General features: G+C 37.9%; 1 protein-coding gene across 3 annotated transcripts in view; it reads right to left on the bottom strand.

Annotated features, from left to right (window-relative positions):
• Positions 1-292: 292 nt before the first annotated feature.
• Positions 293-14003, bottom strand: part of bloc1s2 (biogenesis of lysosomal organelles complex-1, subunit 2) — a 27836-nt gene continuing 14125 nt past the window's right edge. For 2 of the 3 annotated variants that reach the window (XR_006247225.1, XR_006247227.1), the window contains one exon: positions 10117-14003. This exon is cut by the window's right edge and continues 1104 nt beyond it. The gene's annotated coding sequence lies outside the window, so the exon portion shown is untranslated. Of the gene's footprint in view, positions 438-10116 lie in introns of those variants that run through there. The other variant, XR_006247226.1, reaches the window with a different exon arrangement.

A 14003-nucleotide genomic window follows, 5' to 3' on the forward strand; every position in this document is an offset into this window, starting at 1 on the left:
AGCAGATCTCTAGAGGGTGTGTAGATTTGTAATAGTGAGTGGAAGTAGACCGGTGCCGAGTCTGTGGTTGTTCTATATGCAAGCATCAGTGCCTTGAACTTGATGCGAGCTGCAATCGGTAGCCAATGTAAGGAGATAAAGGTGTAACATGGGTTCTCTTGGGCTCATTGAATACCAGCTGTGCTGCTGCATTCTGAATCATTTGTAGAGGTTTTATTGTGTTCGATGGAAGTCCAGCCAGAAGAGCATTGCAGTAGTCCAGTCTAGAAATGACAAGGGCCTGGACAAGTAGCTGCGCAGCTTTCTCTGTTAGAAAGGGCCTGATCTTTCTGATGTTGTGTAGTGCAAACCTGCAGGATCGAGCAGTCTTTGCAATGTGATCTTTGAAGGTTAGTTGGTCATCAAGGATTACACCAAGAACTATGAGTTTCCTTCTTCTGTAGAGTATAAAAGTATAAAAGAAAGTGTTTTAAAGAATATGGGTAGCCAAACAGTTGATGGTCCGTATTGACTTCCACAGTATGGAAAAAAATAAGTCAATGGGGACCATCAATTGATTTGTTAATATAATAATAAGAATAAAGAAATTCACTTCCTATAAGGCAGATTCAAACTTGGGCTGCTGTAGACCAGACCCCCATCCAGTTTTATTTTAATTTTAAAACAAGAGCCCATAGGGACCCATAATGCCTTTTTTCTGTTGTACACACATACCATTCTTCTCCTCAGTTTTCACAAACCCCTTGCCATCTCATCTCTCACTCTTCTCTGTTTGCTTTGTCTCAGTCTATTAGTTTTTCTATTATCTGGTCTCCCTAGATGCTTTTAAGCTATAGGTGAAACATGTATTTTGGTTGGTTTATCTGAGGGCATCTAACTCCATCTTTCTCTTCACTTCCTATAACGGTACCTGAGGGATTAAAACAAAGAAAACTACACTATTATCAGATTGGCAGTGTGCATAGACGCTAACACAAACACAGCCTGTATCCAGGACAGCATGTTCTGTTGTTCCACTGTGTAAAGAGATGGATTTAGCCTTACTAGAATCACAAACTGTTTGATCAAGCAGTAAAATAACATTGTCTTAAAACAACATTCACAATTTAATCAAAGAACAGTCAAGCAGAAAATTTTCAAAAGACACAGTCTGTTGTGATATGCTCTGCATTAACATCAAATATGGGAAGCCTTAGGAATTCCTCATCATACAGTTGAATAATAGTCTATATAGATTAATATGCACAGATCAAGCACTGTAAAACATTTCTAAACAAATATGTCTGTGGATTTTAATGTGGATATTAGGGAATAAACTTTTTCACTGGGGAAAGCATAATTCTGAATTTGGACTAAATCTATTTGGACTCTTATTCTGACAGCACCCATTCACTGCTGAGGATCCATATAAGCAAGTGATGTAATGCTACATTTCTTCAAATTTTCCAATGAAGAAGAAAGTAATCTTATTCCTTGATGGCCTGAGGTGGAGTTTATTTTTTCTGCAAATTTTTTGGACTGTTCTGTTGTTTTTTTTAAGCAAAAGAAACATCTCAATTACTTAACCTTTGTTCCCTGGAGTATGTAACACTCATTCCATGTAACCCAGCCGGGACGCAACGTTTCTGTTTCCTTCTTCAGAAAAAAAGAGTTACATACGTAACCGAGATTTTCCCTTTCAGTCAATCACTTCAAGTCATGTTGGTGACCCACAAATTTTATCGTCCCTACCAAAAAGCCATGGATGCTGCCCCTTCCAGTGTTTTGTGGGAGCATGCCGCACCCTCTCTTTTTGGCGTACACCAAGGCTCACCTCAAAAAGGCCAGCTAACTATTGTCAAAGTACTACCCACTCAACAAGACTGGATAACACTGGGGAACATAGCCTGTTCTGCTTTTGGTCATCCAGACTGCAGCTCTACAGATATCTGACAGCAAGGCGCCACGAGCCAACGGCCAAGAGGATGCCACACTTTTTGTAGAGTGGGGTCGCAACCTAATGACGCAAGGCACACCATTTGCTCTGCTTGGAGACAGCATTGCTGTTTTGCTGGCCTCCGTGACCAACAAAGAGCTGGTCTGAGGTCCTGAAGCTTTGCGTCTGGTCAAAGTAGCATCTTAAGGCACGGATGGGACAGAAAAGCTAAGGCTGGGTCTGCCTCCTCTGGGGGCAGTGCTTGCAGAGTTACCTGGGAATCTGCTTGCATGATTCATCTAGCAGAGTCTTCATAAACAAGAACTTCAGCTGGGCTGCTGGCAAAGACTCAATTAGGCCCAGCTGTAGTCCTCTCAGCAATAGCGACGGGTCCCAAGAGGGTACAGTAGGGTACAACCTTCTCACCCCCCTAAGGAACCTTATGACCAGGTCATACTTCTCAACTAACCTCCCCTCTATGCTTACAACTCCAGAGAGGAGGTGGCGGGTGAGTTGTCAGCCAATATACTCAATATTTGTGATGTGCCAGTGCATATGGGTCTTGTTAAAACCCTAAAACTGCGTGGCTCATTGCATGTGGCCTAACTAGTGGTGAAGGCATCTGTGTAAACCACAACATGCCTGGAGACCTGTTCTAGGGCCACTCCTGCCTGGAGAAAAAAGAGGTCTGACCAGAGGTTTTGGTGTTGAAGTGCCAACCTTGCCATGCCCACCTCGGGACTCGGGTGTTGAGCCAGTGTTGAAGCGGTCTCATATGGAGCAGCCCCAACGACGTGACCACCACTGCAGCTGCCATATCCTACCGGACCCTCTGAAAATATTTCAGTGGGACTGACATCCTGCTCTTGAACATATTCAACACTGACTAAGCACTTTCCCACGTGATGTTGTCTGTTTGACCAAATTCAACTCCATACTGAGAAAAGAGATCCACTAAGTTGGACAGAGTTTGCAGTTTTACCATTTGAGCCAAAGACCCAACAGGCTGAGGTGCTTCTAACACCAGGTCCCTATGTTCATACAATTGAGACTAAGCTAGGTAGTTTGTAACCAGTTGTCTAGGTAGTTGAGGATGCAAATGCCCTATTCTTTAAGTGAAACAAGGACTGCCTCCACAGCCTTTGTAAAGACACAGGGCAACAGGGACAGCCCAAAGGGTAGGATGCACCCGAAGATGCATTTCTGTGTCAACATACTGAATGGAAGCCTGTAAAGTTCTTGGCACAGAACTCGCAGGTCCAGCACCATTTGTAACCCACCAGCTTTCTTGGGTGCTATAAAGTAAGGGCTGTAAAAAATGTTCTCACTGGCTGGAGGGACTGGCTCTATCGATTCCTTCACCAGTAGGAACTTTGGAGGACACCAGGTGAACTGAACCGTACCCATGGTGGGGCAGCAAAGGGGCGGTGCAGGGACCGGGCTCAGGCATTTTCTCAGAATGTGGGTGTGGGTAGAATGTGGCCCGTCCACAACTCCCTGTCCCCTCTGGGGAACCAGAGATAAAGGAAGCTGCTCTTTTGTCAAGGTTTTGGGAAAAACAAAACAAAAGATTCTCCTCACATCCCTCCATGGGATAGAATTGTGCGATCACCATCTTCTAAAAAGCAGCTTCGTCCATCCCTGGGTCACCCGTCACCAAATTCAGCTTTTTATTGTAGAACACAGATTATTAACTTTTGAGTCTTTTATAGGAAGAACAGTCCCAATTAAAAATAATTATCAATAAGAAAACTGTGTTAGGATTATTTTAACTGTATGGAAAAGATTTTCTAAATTAGCTCAGTGAATGTTATTATTGTTAACTTCTTTCATTCTAGGCCAGCCCTGCTGAATCATGCTAAATGAATATAAAACATCACTGAACTGCCGTGTTTTTGTGTGAAAGCACAGCTGTGTAGGCAATACTAGGTCAGCTGGACCTCTCTGTGCCCTGTTTTGGGATGTTTGTGTGTGTTCGATTTGTGTGTGTGTGTGTTTGTGTGTGTGTTTATTGCCTCAGGTGTTGTCTTGCTTTGATGCTTGATGGCATAACATTAATAAACTGAGCACCATTCAGCCTGTGAATCCACAAAAATGTTGTTTTCCTGCAACCGTTTCATGACAATTCCAGTTTCCGTGAAGTTCTGTTCCCGCACATGACAAAGTGCGCAATCGACAAGGTTAGGGAGAAGAAACAGAATCTCTCAAGCGAGCACGGCCAACAATTTGTGAGTAATGGGAACCACATGTATGAAATTTTGATTTAAGTGGTAATACATGAGAAAACTAAAGCTTCATCTTTTCCTGCAGGCTCTGTGTAACTCTACCTCTCCACAGCTACTCTTCAGGCAGGAGAAGAGGAGATGTGAGGGGTGTGATGAGGTCAATCCCCTGGAGCCTGATAGTGAAACTGAAAAATCATAGAGAAAATATGGACTCATGGCACACTCTGCAGCATTTCCTGTACAGAGACTGGGGTGGAAGTACAACACAGTAAATAATATTACAAATTAAGTCTTGCTTATTTTTTCCTCAGAAATCTTAATCCATATAACATTTTATTTAGAATTTATTAGATGTCACAGAAAGTTATGAAAAGGGTTTCTTTAATCATTTGTTTTGATTGCAAACAGTATTTCGGTATACAATTATTATTTAATTTCAGTGTAATAAAACTTGCATAAGTATTTTTAAGTTTTGACCATTTCTAATGAAATTGAGTTGAAGAAAAAGTAAAAGAAAAACTTAATAATTTGTAACATAAAACTTATTTTGCTACTTCTAATGGATTTGTGGGCTAAATTTACATACAAAAAATGCTTTAATAAACACTTTTCACTAAAATAGCATTTCATTTTAATATTTATTCCCCTTATCTTACCTGTTCAAAGCATGCAGGGAACTACAAATACACTGTTCAGCTTGTAAAGCTAACAAGATCATTTTACCTTTTTATTATGCCATTTTTAAATCTCCTAAAATTGTTTCGGAAATCTCCTACAATAGGTTTACATTTATTCAAGGTGAAAAAAAAACCTCTTTTGTTTTTCAAAATATCACCTCATTTTGCAGCGATTCTCAAATGATTCATTCAAAGCAGCTCTTTTATTTTTTATTAATTAACCTCTTTGATTGTGTGTAAACGTGCTAATCAATTCAGTACAGCTGAGCCTGTCTTTTAAGCTGCACATTTTTGGTTTTTAAACTACCCTTTCAAATGCTTAAAAGCCTGATGTTTATTTAAGAAAAGCCAAGAATGTTTGAAAATGAAACGAATAAACCATCTTAAATTTCTGCATTGAAGGTGTTGTAAAAGTTGGACATTTATGCTAAATAAATAACAGTGTATGATTGAAGTGCGTAAATAGATGACTGAATGTTCCTAAAAGTTTTCCTCATGAAGTAATCCCATGACCTCTTGTAGTTCCTCAAAGTACATCTAATAACACATATGTAAGTGCTTTATTACATTGTAATTATAGTTATTTGTTGTGAAACACTAATGTAAAGATCTTAAGTGTTTTCCTTATAACTACGCCCTATAAAATGTCTTGCTACCAGAGATTTGTGTTTAGGTACATTTCACTGTTGGTTTGTGGCCTCTGGCCTTGTATAATAAATATTTGATCAGAAAAGTTAGTTACTGTAGGCTTTTGATGGCTGTATGAGGGGAGTAAACTGGCTTTCCCTCTGGTTCACGGAGAGTGTATTTCTTTGGAAGCCAATAAACTTACACCACAGTTTATTACTCAACATTAATCTAATAATAATGTCGTAATTCTCAGAATACGTCCAAATGGCATCTGGATGTCATCAAATTTCAATGAAATTCATCAAATTTCTAATCGACTCTGCAAAGGTGGTGCACAAGCACTTCTGAAGTGGTATTTAGAGTCACAGTCGGTTTAATGCTGCTTGGATGGTTTACTCCAGTGATAATATAGTTTTTTACACTTAATTTTGAGTAGGCAAAAAGCAGCTTTAACTCAGCTATGTGAAGATTACTAAATACTTAATGCTTGGTGCAACAGCACTGCAGAAAAAGTGTTTTTGTTTTACCCCACAATGTCTCTGCTTCTTTCTTGTTAAACCCTATGATTACAATGACAAAGATGGACTGTTGTAATCCAGTACACATTGTAGTTTTATGGATGTTTGTGGAGCCGATGCTGTGGGTTGGAGATGTACACAATAATGGAGATATGTTACAGTTTAGGCCTTGTTCTCCTTTTACATAGAAAACTGCTATTTAGGCCAAAAAGGTTATGGTCAGAAGCCCATTTTCTCAAAAGAGTCGAAGCTCAGCGCAACAGATTGCCATCCTTTGGGATTTTGGGAAGCAGCAAAGCAGACCTGGATTGAATGCTGCAATAGGAGGTCTTATTCAAGAACATTCTTAACAACTCAACTCTTGTGAGAAATTATGAACAGGCACTGAATCATCTCATATTGCAAAAAAAAACATTGTTGAGTTTCATATATGGAACTTTGAAAGTTTTTTGTTGTTTGCTTGTTTTACCATCTATGTGTTTGTAGAAATTAATAAATAAGAGAATATCGAAAAAAACATATGCATATTGTATTCCATACAATGAGTTAAAGAGAATAAAATCATCATTCCTGATAAACTGGCACTAAATATCAGCAACTGAATACAATAATTTTCATATAGATAAATTATTTGAACAATGTGGTTGTTCTTTTCCCACTGTTTGGGAATGCAGTCATGTATTGTTTTTAATGGACATGGTGGAATTTATTAGGTAAATGTGTTAGCATCATAATTTATGGGATAAAACGTTTATCCTACTTTCCACTTGCACTCATAAGTTATGTGCATTTTTAGAATTTATGTGCATTTTGGTGTTTCCATCCAGCGTTTTATGCAGTATTCCAAACTTCAGATAAAAACAGGTGGGTGGAAACGTAGATAACAAAGACATCTGTCTTTTTAATTTTCCATTCATCAAAAAAAGGTAATAAAAGGTAATAAAATAATAATAATAAAAAAATGTCAAGCTGCACATGTTTTAAATGGTGGTCGCAAAAAAGTTTCTTAAGCACTAAATCAGCACATTAGTATGATTTTTAAACTTTACCACCATTCAAATAAATTGCTAAATATTTTTAGAGAATCTAATTTTAAAAAGCAGTTTAATTTGGTGGGAAAATTTAACAATATTAAAGTTTTTATTATATGTTTGATTTATTAAATTCTGAAAAAGTACATGTATATCAGTATTGTTACAGGTATGAAAAAATGCAAATATTTATTCAAAATTTCTCTGTTCCAAAGGAAAAAAAACAACAACTATTAATTAAGAGGGTAAGAGTAAACAAGACCAATTTTTTTTTCCACTACAAAGGAAAGTCCTGTCATGGTAAGTCAAAACCTGTTAGTTTGATTTTGTTTGAAGGTCATTTATATTTGCGTTGAGGTCAGTGTGTGTTTATGTATATATGCAGGGGATTATTTGTGTTTGCTGTATTTCCAGCATTCCCAGCATTCCCCCCATGACTGACTTTATTTATTCTTAAAGTCCACAGATTTGCCCTCCTTAACTCTAATATTAACACATTACTGGAGCTTCTTTGCAATATCGGTATGTATTTGACACAGATATTCTAATTAAGTCTTCGATTCTTCTCCCATTACATGACATGCACACACTCTTTAGTAAACGCACGGCACCAGAGTTTATATTGGCTGTGATGAGTCACATATTGTCGTCTTTGATCTCAGGACTCTCATCCCTTAACCAAGCCAAGATTGAGCGAGAAAGAGAGACGGAGGAGATGTGAAGAGAGAGACTGTCTGCTTTACATCTGGCTGGACATCAGGTTAGATCAATTTTATTTGCGCACCTTATTCTGCATAAAACCAGTTGATCTTTCTAAACAGTTTTCAAAGATTAAAATTTGAATTTATATGTATATATTTAAACTTTATGCTGTTGATGCATCCTTGTTCAGCATACGTGATGTTGTGAGGTCTGGTGCTTCTGGCGCCGCATGTACTTCATTAAACTTTGTTGCACCATTTTATCATAGATGTCTCTGCAATCATGCAAAGCGCACATGTTATATGGGGTACAGCATGATTAATACTCTAGGGTAAGTTGTGTGTGTGTTTATGCGTGCCACTTTGCTCCTCACTGTTTCACATTACCTAAATCAGCAAATAAAACCTGGTCTTGACAGGGGCGCACAAATCAGCAACATGTACGATAAAGTCATTCAAGCCATAGCTCTGGTGAGTGGCCCCTTCTAACACTGAATATTCCTGGGAGACCTTCATTCAGCCACACACAACAGAACTGAGCCCCGAAACCAGACACTCATCAAACCTCCCGAGAATCTCTGCTACATACCTAAAGTTACATATGTATTTTTTTATTATTATTATTAAACACATTTGACACAGAATTCATTTTGGCCCTTATTGAATAATAAATAATTATTTAAATATGAAAATATTTTATATAGTTATTTATTTATATGTATTTAAGAATGTGAGCACATTAGAGAAAGAATGTGCAGCTAGGCCCTTGCCATGCAACCTGACAGAGAATGAGAGGTGAAGAGGAGAGGAGGAGAGTGGCAGATAAGTGACAAATTGCTGATGAGCAAAGCTTGTCGCATTAAACTAAAAAAAGACTTGAGACAGTAAAGATTCTTCAGCTAAATATTTAGTTAAGGGTATGAATACTTCTGTAAAAATATATATATTGCACTACTGCACCAGGTTACTGCCCACAGCAACTCATCAAGATTAAAATCAGCGTTGGCTGTGGTATATCTGGACCCAGAAATCAAGATTAAATATAAATATTTGGATGCTCAATTGTGAGTCAATCTGGAACAAATCATGATGAGATGCAGGATCTCACCAACTGTGACCTAAAGTTTATTGTAGAGGATCATGTTGTCGTATATTATTACGTATATCATATATGATTACACCCCATGCCCTGTGTTATATCAATGATACAGTTCGCTTGACTTGCCAAGGTTTGCAGCAACAGGTTCTGTGTAAACCATCCGTTTCCTGGTTAGAGAATGACTACCAGATGTCTTCACTGCAAAGATAAAGTACCTGCATGACGGTCAAATCAGGCAGACGCTCTGGGCGTTTCCAAGTATCCTCCTCATATGGGCTCATATGCATAAGTAAACAACCTGGGCGGTTTGTTAATGTGGGAACAGAGCAGCTGCCTTAATGAGTCATTGAACACCCATGGCTTCGTCTCCGAGGATCTGATTTATACCTCATGGAAAGAGCTGTGAATGGAGAGAAGGAATGAAAGGTGCCCTGAGAGGTCTTCCCTTTGAGACACGTTTGCAGTGGTGTCCATTGTATCAGGAGATTTACGGGCAGCTCTGTGTTTGTTAGCACCACAAAACCACATAAAACACAATGAGCTCTGAATCTCTGAAGATCAATGGAATGAACAACAGAAGCAGGCCGACCAGCTGCACAGTGAAGACATCTGTAGTGATGGTCGTTATCAGCGACGCATTGATTACTTGCTTTTTCTAACATAATTTTGTGTCGTTCTGCTTGACTCTGTTGGTTCAGAGCCTTCTGACTCGTGAAACATAGCTCTTTGACCCTTTTAGGTGCCTACAAGACTTGATTCCTTAAATGTTCACTGATTTAATAACAAACTCTTATATATATATATATATATATATATATATATATATATATATATATATATATATATATATATATATATATATAAGTTGAATGTTGATTGGACTTATTTTTCAAAACACTAATGTATAAATGATTGTCCGTGAGTCAATTTTTTTAATCAAAACACTGATTTGTTTAGACAAGTGACTGTCTTTGTGACTGAATCTCTTCGTGAATCATTTACCCAACTCATTCGTCGTTGATTTAGTGAGGAATGTAACAAATGAATGTATCTATAAGCAGTTAACTGAATCATTTACTTAAATGATTCATTCAAAAGAGACTTTAACAAGTGAATGATTCCTATCACTGGTTCATTTAACCAGCTCATTAATTGTAAAATGCAAAAATTGATTGAGTGAATAATGTACTAAAATGATTTGTTCAAAAGTATTGATTTCTTTGCAAAGTGATTTATTGGCTTGATCGTTCAGACAGTTCGTTCCAAACATGAATTCATGAATTCACTAAATCAATTACTAAACCTGTTTTTTCAAAAGTACAAAAGTACAAAAGTAAAAAACACTAAAGTGTACTCACCATCAGGTAGCATTTCTCGCTGTTTATTGTAGCAAAACTAAACATTGCAATATTCAATAAACTAAATCATTTATGTAATAGACATTGTTAATGTTGAAATATGCCCTGCAAACAGTTTGCTCTACATAGTGTCGAGTTTCGAGTAAGAGTATGTGCTACACTCTATGAGGCAATGTAACTATTGTCCTCTGTGTGTATAATTGTGTGTTATGTGCATGATCGATTTGTCTCCTTCAGTCACTATCATACAGGAACGGGCTTATCTGCGTGTTCTGCATGCTTCTTCATTTATCAGTTCTGTGATTGACGGGAAACCTTGAGTGATTCACATCACGCGCTAGAGACAGATGGACAGGGAGATCGAATGAGAAAAGCTAATAAGGCAAAAGCATAAATAATGTTTTTTTGCTGCTAGGAGATCCCATTTAATCACAGCAGCTGTTTTTGATTACTCAGGCCTGGTGGGAGGGATGCATTATGCGCCCTCGCTGATGGGGTTTACTGCAGCAGAGCGTGGAGACCGTAGCCCCAACACTGTACGTCAAATGGGTAGTTTTGTTTTCGTGCTTGTGTGTGACAAGGGAAGGAAGGGGTAGTGACCAGAACTGCAGTCTGCTTCTGATTAGTGAGAAGAGCATTTGGGTTCTGGTCTAAAGTATCCCAATATCCTCTCCTATAATCCACTCTCTCCCGCCGAAGGGATCCAGCTGTGGGTCAGCGCTAGGGGAAGGATACTCTGAAGCCTTCGAAATTAAAAGCGGCATTTACTACAAGGAGCTGCAATTGCATTTCAGTGCTTTAACTTTTAATTATATATAGGCCTGTAAATGTTTTAAATACAATTGTATGTTTTACTGACTACCTGGTCCCATGGCATAAACATACCTGGGTGCACAACTATTCCTTTAAGAGGCGAGGAGCTCTTTACTATGTAACTATGGCTCGACAAAATAGTTCAAATCTTCATAAAAGGAAGTTGAAATGGCAAGGTTGCATCAACAAATGTGTTTTTATACCAGTTTTGCATTTGTTAACACCATCGGGTAGGTTTAGGGTTGGATTTGGTGTAGGGCATTTTTACAACATGATAGTGCATTAAAGGCATGGTTCACCCACAAATGAAAACTGCCCAATATTTTACTCACCCGAAGCACTCTAGGTGTTATCACATGTCCAGCAGGGTTTTAGTAACAAAAAATATTTCTAGTTTTAAAATTATAACGTAAATAACTGACTGAGCACCGAGTTCCGGCTTCTTGGCTGACTTTTGACTCAACATTCGACGTATCGCATAAGTTGCTTCAAACGTCGAGTCAAAGGTCAGCCAGGAAGCCAGAGCTCGCCGTTCTCGCAGAAAATAACATCAGTTATTTCTCATTTTTAAAACTAGATATATTTTTGTTACAAAAAAGTACCTGCAAATTCTATCAAATTCATTCAGATAAATAGATCTGTCCAATCTCTCAGCTCTTACACATTTAACACATTTCGTGCGTTTCCCCGATCGCGCACTCGCAAACACAACCTCTCACGGGCTCCCAGGGGAAGGACTTAGATTTATGTATGTTTATTTACTTCAGCACAAGCGGTGTCCTGTGGTTCAGTGTTCCCAGAGGAAAACCAGGAATTTCTTTCACCGCAAATTCAAACGCCAATCACACAATTCCAAGGAGCTCTTTATCGCTTCTTCTCATCAAAGAAAGTCTATCTTGGATCTTAATTTCTGTACTTTGTTAAAGGCTATGTGCTCTAGTTTCTAGTGTAGCTGTCTTTTACTCAGAAAATATCATTTTCCCGAGAGTTTTGAAGGGGTGTTCTTTGTGGTTTTTCCTGTTTTTAAAATCAGAGATTGTTCAACTTGCTTTGGAAGCTCAAGTACACTTTAGCATAGAGTACTGTTTATGGAAATAATAGGCTACACTTTAAAAGAACATACTAAGAAATTTAATTAATTACATAATTACAGTGAATAGCTCTTGCACATGCATTTGTTTCTGCCATAAAGAGATTGTCTCTTTTTACAGAACTTCATAAAAACAACTACAAAACATTCGCCTTATTATAGCTAAGTGCACCCCAAGAACGATTTTGAAGCTTGAAGTGTAAAATAATTACATTTTTTATACTTTTTGACCCACTTAGGTAGGCCTTAAGCACATTTTGCATGTAATTTCATAAATATGTCTGTTATCTGTAAAATCATACAATGCAATTAAGCACAGTTCATTGTCACGTGGGAGTTCAAGGCTATGGCTTATGACTAAAGAATTGTTTGATGAAAGGAAGGCTAGCATATTGTTAGCATCACGCACTCACGTCTTAAATTAAACACAACTGTCGGATGGTGAGTCATACGCCAGCACAGGAAACCAAATGTGTTTATAAGTACACAACAACCCAAATATGTTGTTGCTTGTATTAGGTAGGCAAAAGCCATTAAGCGGTCACAGTTCGGTTGTTTGTCATATAATTTCCCCTGTTTTCACAAAACATTATTTTATGTGTCATTAAATGTGACAAAACATGTTATTTTTGCATCAAAATGTAATTTTTTCAAAGAGATCAAATAAAAAAAATGACATCTTCGAATTCATCTTTCGCAATAAAGTGTCTCATAATAGAAATACAGATTCTGAATGATTCGTGAGCGCACACGGCTTTACGAGCTCCGTGTTTCTTCTGAACCCATCGGTGAAGAATCTGTTGAGGTTGAAGGAGTTCATGCATGTCACATTTGTGGTGCGCTAATGTGTTTTTCTGCGGCCGAATCGGGCAATCGGCCATTTACAACACAGAGATCATCTGCTTTTAGACATATTGCCATTTTCTTTCACTGAAATGCACTTCAATAATTTAGACCCGATTTGTGTTGGCCTTAGCACATGTTTGGAATGAAATAATCCTCTTTTCATCTTTTTTTGTGTGTGTGTTATGACATTGAAGGTGTCAGTATTAGTGCGTATTTCACACAGAGAGTATAAAGCACACTGAGATTTGGCATTGAACTTCATTTATACAACGGTTCGTTCCGGTCCTCAAACTTGATTGGTGGATTTTGTTCCAAGAGGGCTGATGTAACAGCAACCAGGTTTCTCTCTTTGCATCACTGCGCTTGCCGGTGTTTGTTTCATTTTAATAGTGGATTATATTTTTGTTAAAATCCCCCAAACTCTTCTCTAAATTCATATTTTTTGATCTCCCGAATCGATGGGTGGATGTCATCAATTTTATTGTGAATAGATCATCCATGCATACATTTCATTAGGTAATTTTTTTTTTGTTGTTGACATCATACTTTTTTATTAAAATGACTTGATCTTGATCTCTTTACAATTAACTACAAGTTTTCATTCTTGAGATCTGCCTCGATTCAATCAATAACTGGTTCAGTACATTGCTGTGCCAGTAGGTGGCAGCAAGTGACTGTCCTTGAGAGCGATTCATTGAATAACTCATTCAACTCACTGATTTCTTTCAGAAACGATTAAATGTCTGAATCTGGAACTAAATCCTCTACTACTGTTTCTGTATTTCTTGTCTCTACCTTTTCCAAATTCAGCGAATCATCGAATCTTAAACTCAAACTATTCTTTTGACAACTTTACAGATTCATTCAAAACTGATCCATTTAGTTGGATTGGCTCACATACTCTCTAACTTTGTACTTATTTTGAAAGAGTAATTACTTTGTGACCATTATAATGCATGTTCTATATAGTATGGATGTGTGTAGTATGTACTTAATCCGAACATACTTCATTATGTTTTCATTGTCTCCTACAATCCTACATTCTCTCCTCCTCATAACCTACAAGTGTCGGTTATCACGAATCCTCTCCTGCGGCCTTA

The sequence above is a fragment of the Puntigrus tetrazona genome, chromosome 20 (assembly GCF_018831695.1).
Source record: "Puntigrus tetrazona isolate hp1 chromosome 20, ASM1883169v1, whole genome shotgun sequence".
NCBI classification, from domain to species: domain Eukaryota; kingdom Metazoa; phylum Chordata; class Actinopteri; order Cypriniformes; family Cyprinidae; genus Puntigrus; species Puntigrus tetrazona.